The 10516-nt window shown below is 45.4% G+C and overlaps 1 protein-coding gene across 1 annotated transcript in view; it reads right to left on the reverse strand.

Annotated features, from left to right (window-relative positions):
• Positions 1–4302, reverse strand: part of skila (SKI-like proto-oncogene a) — a 42700-nt gene extending 38398 nt beyond the window's left edge. The window contains exon 1 of the mRNA XM_080503691.1: positions 4198–4302. The gene's annotated coding sequence lies outside the window, so the exon portion shown is untranslated. The remainder of the gene's footprint in view (positions 1–4197) is intronic.
• Positions 4303–10516: the final 6214 nt, after the last annotated feature.

The following is a 10516-nucleotide window of genomic DNA, read 5'->3' on the forward strand; positions in this document are numbered from 1 at the left end:
CAAACATAGGTTCGGATCGGTTTATCATCCCCAGTCTCAGGGACTGGTGGAACGGATGAACCGCACTCTGAAGGACAAACTGGGAAAGATTGTTCACTCCACCTCTATGAACTGGCTGCAGGCTTTACCACTGGCACTTATGTCAGTCAGAATGTCCCTAAGTGGGACAAGGACACAGACGCCTTTTGAGGCATGCACGGGTAGACCTTTTCCAGGTCCCCAGACTCGACTGGTAACGTACACAAATGAAAAAATCAATGTACAAGCGAGAGAAGTTGCTAATCAATTCTGCAGACTCTCTGATCTTCCAGGTGACCCGAAACCAGACGAGGCTGCAGTCGCTGACGTTACAGGACAACCAGCCCTGCCCAAAGGACAGGTGTACCTGAAATCCCTGAAACGAAAGTGGTCTGAACCTCGCTGGACCGGACCATTCGCTGTCACCGAAAGAACCTCCCATGCAGTCCGACTCCAAGGAAAGGGGGACACCTGGTACCATCTATCCCACACGACAACGGCGCTTCCCTCTTCGGCTGAAGAGACCGGACGCCGTGAAACACCTGCTGACCAGCAGGACCGGACCTCCTCGGCTGAGGAACCAAAGACCACCTCAACAAAAGAGGCAGAATAATCCTCTGGTGGCTCATCAAGGATCAGGTAGTCCACCCTGATCCTCGGCGGGACGAGAGATCGGAAGACGCCCCAGGAAGGAAAAGGTGCAAGACCTCCCTTCACCAAGAGAGCGAGAAGGAGTGCTCCTCTCCAACAAGTGGTGTGCCAAACCACCTCCATAGTTCTCTCTCTCTCTCTCTCTCTCTCTCTCTCTCTCTCTCTCTCTCTCTCTCTCTCTCTCTCTCTCTCTCTCTCTCTCTCTCTCTCTCTCTCTCTCTCTCTCTCTCTCTCTCTCTCTCTCTCTCTCTCTCTCTCTCTCTCTCTCTCTCTCTCTCTCTCTCTCTCTCTCTCTCTCTCTCTCTCTCTCTCTTTATTCCGCTATTGAAGTATCATAATCATGTTTGAAGTAATTACTTGAATATAAGGTCTCAAAATGATGTTTTGACAGTTGTGATTGTTACATTTTTGGACAAAGCCCAAAAGGGATAAATATATATATTTTTTTAGTATCTTTATTTTTTAGGCACATTTCCTTGTGTTGAGCTTTGATAAGCTCAAAAGGGGGATTGAAAGGGTTAACACAGTATTACCTCTTATAATCAGAGCCCTGTCCTCTTATTAACCTCTGTCCTCACATTCACCTCAGGTACTTTCGGTTTGAAGAACCGGCTCAAACCAGCTCTTGTTTACCCCAAAAACTTTACCTTTGCCATGACGTATGCATTGACTCATGTAGAGACCACTATCTGACTGTGACCAATCACAAGCATGAAATACCTTCTGAGACCAAATAAGGGGTCCGCCGAGGTCAAGAGGTCATGTTCAACTGTATAAATCTTATGCTCCGTCAAAGTACGAGGCTTCTATTCTGTACTCTTGTAGTGCATGTATGGTTGCCCTGAATGCATTCAGTACAATAAAGACTCCTGCAATTCATCCAGACAACGGTTTGACTCTTCTTCATAACCAAACGGACGCGCGGAATTGATGATAATTCCAACAAGATAAAATGTTGTGGAGCATAAAACACTCACGAGAGAAAGTGAATGTTTTATGCAGCCCCAGCTGGGGGCTGAAGGGGGTCAATGGCTTCCAGCATGGGCCACTGAACCAAATGGCCATTAACCTCCCTTCACACAAACACCGGGCTTATTTTGCAGCGCCGGGTAATTGGAGGAAACCTGCATCCAGATTTGTTCCAAAGGTTTTGAAGAAGAAAAAAAAAAACTTGTGAGGGTCTTAACAAGCCAAACTAGCTCACGAGAAGAGACAAGCACACACACACACACACACTAAAGCCTGAAGCCACCCCCCTTCTATTACATTGTTAATGTAAAGCTGATTCTCACAATAGGTCCAGAAACTTTTCGCTTTGCAAATGAAAGTGGCAGCGTCTTCCCCCGTGGGTCCGCTTACCCCACGCTGACCCCATCAAGTCGGAGTAAAACAATTGATAAAAGTGTTAACAGCAGTCGCCCCCTTCTTTCTGTCCTCTCACAGCTTGACGCGTAGGATTGCGGAAAATGGTGTTTCCCCCTCCCTCCCTCTCTTTCTCTATCATTAATCCCCCCCCCCCCCCCCCCCCCCACACACACACACACACACACACACACACACACGCTTAGGTGTTACCAATGAGAGAAGGTAAACAACACAAGCTCCCCGATTTTCTTTTGAATACTCGATTTTAGCTACTGCTACAAAATCCTGACCTAAAATCTTATAATTCCCATTTAAATTATTACTCAGAATGATTCCTGTTTTTCATAAATCTAAAAATATAATATTCTAACTTTTCTTTCTGGGTAAATTCTAAGTCAGTACTTTTTGACTTTTCCTCCAAATTCTATCAGGTTCGTGTGTGAATATTTGAGATTAATCTCAAAATTCAGACTCTTTCTCAGACATCTGACTTTAGTCTGAAAAATGAAAGAAAAAAAAAGTCTCATAAATCTATCTTTAGGCTGTTTTTCCTAAGATGTCTGGCTTTAATTATAAAAACGAGATCTCAATTCCCATCAATCTGACTTTAATCTCAAAAACGTGACTTTTTATTTCCTTAAAATTCAGAAATCCTCAAATAAAAAAAAAAAACTCATTTTTTTTCCATTGGCTGTTCCTACTCCTTCAGTTGCAATATGACACCAGAATTCATCGATTTGATGCACTTCAAAGTGAAAATACACCTTTTATTTTAATATTACCTTGAAATGCTTACAATCACACCAGAAAACAGAAACATCCGACGTATTTCTTCGCAGATCTGAGCAACAACCAGCGCTTTTTTCCGCCCTGGAGCTCTGCAGTGAAAACCTCCAGCTCGTCTCCTTCAACATTGTATATGTTTCTGCTTGTTGTTTTTTTTGATGGTATTAAGAGGAGGAAAAGCCACACATAGATGTGTATCGGCCAATAACTGAGGCTCTGCGGGGAGACACCTTCCAGGAGGAGGAGGAGGAGGAGGAGGAGGAGGAGGAAGAGGATGGGGGACTCCGCTTTGCAATCGAGCCGCGGATCGTAGCTATCGCACATATTTTTCCAATTCATCCACACTTCTATCCTTTCTGTGGGGGGGTAGTTTTCCTCATTATTTTTATTTATTTAATTTTTGATTTTTTTTTTTGCTGCAAGGACACCGCGTAAACCGCCGCCCCGCTCCTCCTCCCCCCCCCCCCCCCTCCCCCCTCCCCCCTCCCCCCTCCCTCCCTCCCTCGCAGTCTGCGGGCTGTACCTCGCCTCCTCCTCCGCTGGCTCGGCGCTGGTATGCAGACAGTGCTGATAATGACATTCACTGTCTACGCTCCAGTCTGGTCTGGAGGGGAGAAGCGAAGGAAACCGAGGGGAAGGGACTAGGAAGGGGAATAGGAAGGGAAGGGAAGGGACACCGACCCGGTCCGGGCACGGCGGGGGCTTCACTGCCCTCCCGCCCGCCCTCCTCCACAAGCACCCCTACACCACCCCCTCCAAATAATTCCATTTCAGCAGGAAGGTTAACTACGCAGGGATTAAAATGTAAAGATAAAAATGTCCACCAAAAAAAAGAATATAAGCTCCCTTCAAACCACAGTCCCAGCCCCCCCCCCCCCGGTTCTCTTCACCGGAGCTGTCTGAAGCAGGCGAACCGAGCCCCGGAGAGCACGGACAGGCTAACTTCACCACCTTCACCCCCCTCTTCTTCCTCCTCCTCCTCCTCCCCCGGAGAAATGATAGTAAATCCGTCTGACCCGACTCCGCCGCAGACAGCCCGGCAAAAGTACTCGTGATTATCGCCCCGAACCGCGGCGGGTGAGGCGGGCGACGCGAGCCGAGTGTGAGCGGCGGCAGGCGGCGGCGACGGAGCAGGCTAGCCCCGGAGAGAGAGAGAGCACTACGGCAGGCTAAAAGCAGGCTAGCTTCGACCGCCGCGCTCGGCTGCGGCGGAACGCAGGAATTCAAGGCTGGAGGTCCGTTACTACGTTATAATGAAATAATAAATCGCGGTGTGTCGAACCGTTATTAAAAAAAAAAAGCCCCGCATTTTTGTTTTTAATTAAATGTTATTTAATTTAAAAAAAAAGGGGGGTTGGAAAAAAAAAAAGCACTTGCCTTGGACGCTGCGTGTCGGTCGTCCTCACTCGCCCGGGGTCTGCTCGGCTCTGGAAGCCTGGCGGAGCGTCAACAAGATGCAGCTCGAGGCTCCACTACAGCCGCGCGACGTCACTCTGCACACGGATCAGAGGCGGGGACGTCAGCCTGCTGACGGAAGCGGCGATGCGGGGGTGTCTCTCTGCTCTGTCAGTCCAACCGCCCGTCTGTCCGCCTGTCTGCCCGTCTGTCTGTCTGTCTGTCCGTCTGAGGGCTGATGATTCCAGCGGCGTAGAGAAAAAAAAAATAAAATACTGCGGGGACCGACCGACGCCAGCAAGCAGGCCGCCCCGCACCGAGCCCAACGGCGGGGACTTTTAGAGGTCGTTCCCGGAGCTCCGACGCTGGATCCTCACTGCAGCTGTTATATACAGTTTCAGAAACATTTTAAAATAGAAAGCGTGTAATGAACAGATTACCTACCTCCCCGGTTTAAAAAAAATAAATAAATAAAATGCATCAAAGACACACAAGATGACCCCCAAAAAAATGCACATAGAGCAAAAATTATCCCTGCCCAAAAAAAAAGGCATATGAAGGGCCACGATGAATCTAAAACATCCACACAATACCACAAGTAACACAAACTGATTATTAAAGAGATGTACTAGTTGGAGCCAGGGGTTCTTTAAACACCCCCCTCCTTAAAAATGTACTGACACTTAAAATAACAAGAAAAACTCTTAAAAAAAATATACATATGTAGCTTAAATTATATATTAAAAAAGTAATATGAAGGGCCATGATGAAATCCAAACATCCACCACTTTTAATGCATTTATGGTATGGGCACCAGAGTATGAGCATTTTGCACACAAGAAAAGCGTTTTCTACCATCGTGCTTTCACATCAGCTGAGATTGGATCTGGTGCCTCATCATTCTGCAATAGGAGATGGACGGATGGTGGAATACATAAAACAAGCTCTTTATTCCTACTTCATAATCATTCAAATCAAATATTCACAAGTGTTCCAGCATTATGACTTGAGCATATTCAGCTTAGACCTTCACGAAGTTTGTTTTTGTTTAATGTTGGCTGATGTCTGCTGAGCAGGAAACGACATGACAGCAGCCGATCTTATCTCACTCGCTGGTGAAACTGGTGATAAAAGACAAGAGTGTTGAAACATCCTCTCTAAAACAGCGACTCAAGTGAAAACGCATTATTTTTGCGTTTCTGTTTCACAAAAGGTTCGCGTTTTGAAAACAATATAGTTAGCGCATTGGGCCACTAGTGGGTGCTGTTGCTTTGTTTTTGTAATATAGCTAACTGTGGGAGCCGTTTTCAAAAAGTTGTGTTTCCAGGGGCCGTGAGCACTGTTGTCGTGGAAACAGATACCCAAAACATGACAAAATGTTTGCATTTTCACATTGAAAATGTTGTGTAAAGTGGGCCGTTGTTACATGTGGTTTCGTTCCCAGCATTGAGAACAAAGTTTTGTCTATGTTTTGTCCACTAAAACGTTTGTCGTTTATTTAATTTTTTAAAGGTACGTGAAAGGTATAATAAAGGTATAATAAAGCATGTTGACTAACCTCTTAGTTTGTGTTTTTAGGTACAGAGAGATGCTATTTTGCCACATAATGTAATTCTGTTTCCATAGAAAGGAGTATTATCATGAGGGATCTTTGAGTAATTATGAGTGTCACTTCTGAGGTCAGGCCGCCACGGTGGCACGGTGGTTCGTGATCTCGCTTCACAGTTTCTCTGTGGAGTTTGTATGTTCTCCCTGCGTGTGCATGGGATTCCTCCAGGTGCTCCAGTGGAACCCACAGTCCAAAAACATGCATGTGAGGTCAATTGGTGGCACTAAATGTGAGTGTGTCTCGTCGTCTCCCCTATATGTGTTTGCCGTTTGACAGACTGGCAACCTGCCCTCGTCCACAGTGGACTGGGATTGTCTCCAGCACCCTGCGACCCTGAACCGGATAAGCGGGATACGCGTTTGAAGCCAGGGCAGGTCTCAAATCAAAGTATGGTCAACCCGATCGCAGTGGACAAAGAAACTCTCTGCTGTGGGCAAATGGCTGGCTTCCTCTATTCAACACCCCCCCCCTCCCACACACACACACACAAAACACACACATACAGCTCCCCACCCCATCCCCCTTTATGTGGACCCGTCCTCTACAAAGGCTCAAGAGGTCACTCAGGAGGAGCTGTTGTAACTGTACAAATAATGAGAATTAAAAAAAAAAAAAAAAAAAGTGGGAACTTCTTATTGATCACACTGTGTGTTTTAAGTTGAGGTGAGTTAAAGCCTCGATTTCTGAGCCGGCCTTTGTGAACATGGACATCTCCCGGTCTGCCCAGCTGACCCGCGGAGCGAGTCATCCCCCCCACCCCCCACCCACCCCACCCCCCAACAGCCAGGTCAGCAGTTGTATTATGAGAGCAGATGTGCATACACCCCATCCAGCCCCCGAGAACAACAAGAGAGGACATTGATTTTCCTGTAATAACATCACTCCGTGTACTGCGGGGAGTAAATTAATCTCATATGTGCAATAATGCGAGCGGCGCTGCCCAGTGAGGTAGGAAGTGGTGTGGGGGGTGTCGAGTTGGGATTTAAGACGGAGAGGGACACTGATAAGCCTCTCCATTAGGCCGGAGTCTGTCTAACTGTTATTGGACTCGGTACTAAGTGGACCCTGGGGGCAGACACCTCGCAGTGGTTTTCATACATCCTGTCCGAGATCGATGGCACATATCAATATGGCCAAAGTTGTTCAATGGATGTATGTGTAATTTGAAGAGTAATGAGGCTTACTGAAGTGGCGTCTTGAGGTCCCCCACCCCCACCCCCACCCCACCCCACAATTCATGACAAATTCATCTCTCCAGGTCAGGTGATGTATTTCCTGTGTCTGGCTCCAGAAAGTAAGTCTGGAAAACCTGTTGAACCACCGAAACACCTCAAGAGGAAAGTTGTCCGTCATTTTGTTTGTATAATTTGTGAAAATGCTTCGAGTTTTCTGAAGTTACACACAGTGTTGGGATAATTGACGTTTTTTTTTTTTTTTTTTTTCCAAGGAGGGAAACTGGTGACACTGGTGAATCACATTCAGGACAGTTAGTGTGTCGACATACAGTTTTTCTGGCTGGAGTCTATCTTATCCTGCTTGACAGAACCGTATGTACATGTTTATAACAGGAAACATTATCAGGATCGCTTCGAAAGACTCCATGACACTTTATCCTGCTTTCTGAGTGGATTCCATGACCCTAAAACAGTTTTTCAACCATCATCTCTTAATGACAAGTCCAATTTTCAATTATATGGAATGAATTTGGGTGCAGTTTGAACCTGATATGATAGAAGACAATGAAATATTCCCTTTTTCCTCTCAGGCTTGTTTTCAGCCGACTCAATAGCGCTTCAGTGCAAACACGAGATAATAACAAGATATCCCCTCAAATGTAATTCCAAATAGACTCAACATTTGTCCCTTTAGCTGATAAACCATAAAGTTGAACTTTTCAATGAGATCATTTGTATTTGAAACTCACTCAATTACAACCAACATGAAAAAAAAAAAGTTTTCTTGTCTATCCACTAAAGGAAGTGTAACTCTGAAGTTTTAGGTATTCTGAATACCTAAAAAACATGTTTTGAAGACAATAAAGCAGATCTCAGGCGTTAGGATAAACACTGACATTATAAATCTGAGTGGATTTAACGGGAGGAAAAAAAAAAAAGGGAGATTTATACTTTTTTGGAAAGACAAAGACAGCTGCTGATCAAAACGCAGTTGTCGGTGTGGGAGAGTCATTTATTTCTCAGTATTCAGTCATATAACAGCTCCACCTGCTGACTTTTTTTTATTTTCAGTTTTGAACTTTTCATACTTTTACATCTTTCTGCATCATAAACACTGAGGTTCGTCTCCTCTTTTGTCCTTCATGTAAACGTAGTTTTCTCCGTAAATGCATCTCCCACAACCATCTATGAGTCTCTTTCCATTGCAGGACTGTCAGACTGGTAAATAAATGTCATAATAACCTTTTTTTAAAAGATTTGATTATTGGTTTTTAAGGTGTTAAATCAGTTGGCACCTTCTCATTTATCCAAGCGTTTACACGTTTATACCCGTTTCGTCGTTGAGGTCGGCGAATCAGATGGTCTGGAGGAGAGCTAAACATACAGGCCAACTTTATCTTGAGTGGCAAAAAGACATCAAGAAAAGTAATAGTCCAACAGACATGGTATTCTGTATTTAAGTCAATATCTGTTCCCCAAAACCTGAATAAGTTGATTATTTTAAGGAAAATAAACTTCTTAAGAATACTTCCAGGTGGAAAAAAACCTGTAAAAATCTATTCGTCCAGAGTAAAACGATCAGTAAAGCATATAACGAAATAAATATAAAATGAAGCATCATCACTTTTTTTAAAGGACTGAATTCACAAGGCAAACACACACAACTAATAAATATAATACAGATGAATATTGGTCCAGCGTGTGGGAAACACACCGCTCAAGAATTCTCCTGCTTCGCTTCTTTATTACTCTAAAAATTACAAAACAAACAATTCCACGTGTAACACGAGGAACTCTGGACATTCTAATGTGGATCATTTGCAGCTATTTTTTTTTTTCTGGGGAAAGTATAAGTAAAGAACGTTGCGGCGAGTCGATGGACAATAACAATGGTCGCACCCCCCCCCCAGAGTGACACGACTCCCAGACGGTCCGTATTCTCCAGGCAGCCTCTCATCAACAATCCCCTCAAGTGCTATTGAAACCAGAGCTTTATGTTTTTAATCACCACCGCCATGATTCCACCAAATCGTTGGAAGTACAGTGCAAGACGAGTGTGTCTGCAAGTGTGTGTTTTACTAACGGGTGCTGTATTTAGCAGCACCGGGTACGATTCTTCGTCTGCTGCTTAATGAATCCCTTCAGGGAGGAAATAAAACACCCAACAAGATAAGTGCAATTAGAGAAGGAAGCTTTTTCTTTTTTTTTTTTCCTTTCCCTTTTTCTATTTTCCATCATTAATTATACAAGGTGAGCGTTCCCCGTGCCTGGGGAGCCCCCCCCCCCCCCCCCCCCCCCCCGTTCTCCACCGGCGAGGGCAAGGGAACAATGTCAAACACAGTGTCGGGGGAGCGCAGCATTATGCAAAGACATTTATCGTCGTCCTGCAAGCGGCACCGCAGCATCTGTCTCGTGTGAAAGTATGGAGGTGTGTCTGTGTGTGTGTGTGTGTTGGGGGGGGGGGGGGGGGGGGGTCATTTTCTACAATATCCAGCAGTTCCAACAGACCGGGATATGGAATAAGCTTCACACAATGGGCTTCAAGCCACCATTGTGCCTCTTACTGCAGCTCACGGATCAATCCAGTTTATTATTTCTGACACGTCATCATTCCCCCCCCCCTCTCCCAACACACACACACACACACCTTTCTGTATGGAGCAGTGTATGAGAGAGGGGGGAGGGGCCTTCCAGAGACCTTTTGACCCTCTAGAAGGATGATGAGGTCCTGTTCTAAACACCAGGCAGGAGCGGTGGTGGGATCTGAAGCAGCTGGTGTTCTAGAGCTCTGCAGTTCAAACTGTCTCAGCTGGGGGGGTTTTTTTTCCCTGTGAAAATTCAATGTCGTCTTTTATTTAGAAGCGGCGTCAAACATAAGGCCCGTGGGTCAAAACCTGCCTTCTTTGTCGTTATATCACTTGTGAGCAGACCACCTGAAAATAAATAATCTATTGTCCCGTTTAGGGTGATCCTGTTGCTTTATTTTCCCGTTCAGAAAGGATCGTCTTCATACCGCGGTTGTAAAGAGTTCACTCGAGTTATTCTTGCCCAAGTCGTCTCGTTGTTCTCCTCTGGCATCAAGAAGGTGTTTTGTCCCAGAGAAGTGCAGCTCACTGGATATTTTCTCCTCTTCACACCATTCCCCGCAAACTCTACAGATGGCCGTGTGTGAAAATACCATGTAGAGCTTTGCAAGTTTGTGAAAGAATCCGACCAGAACGTCTGGCACCAACGAGCTCGTCTCACTCAGACTCGGGTAAATCACCTTTTTCATGCTCGGTTTCAACTGCGGGCGCTTATCTACCAACCCTGGTATTAGTCTGGAGGTCTAAAGCCGGGACTAAAGCCTGTTTTATTACGACGTTTCAAGAGAAAACGGAAAAAAAAAAGCATCATTTTTGTGTTTTCGTTTCGACCATCCAACGATGACACAAGTCAACCCATCTGAAAACTCACGTATCGTCTTTACACAGCGCGGCGCAGTTTCCCTCAAAGACAAGCACAGATTACCACGAGG

Source organism: Blennius ocellaris (assembly GCF_963422515.1).
Source record: "Blennius ocellaris genome assembly, chromosome: 10".
Taxonomy (NCBI): domain Eukaryota; kingdom Metazoa; phylum Chordata; class Actinopteri; order Blenniiformes; family Blenniidae; genus Blennius; species Blennius ocellaris.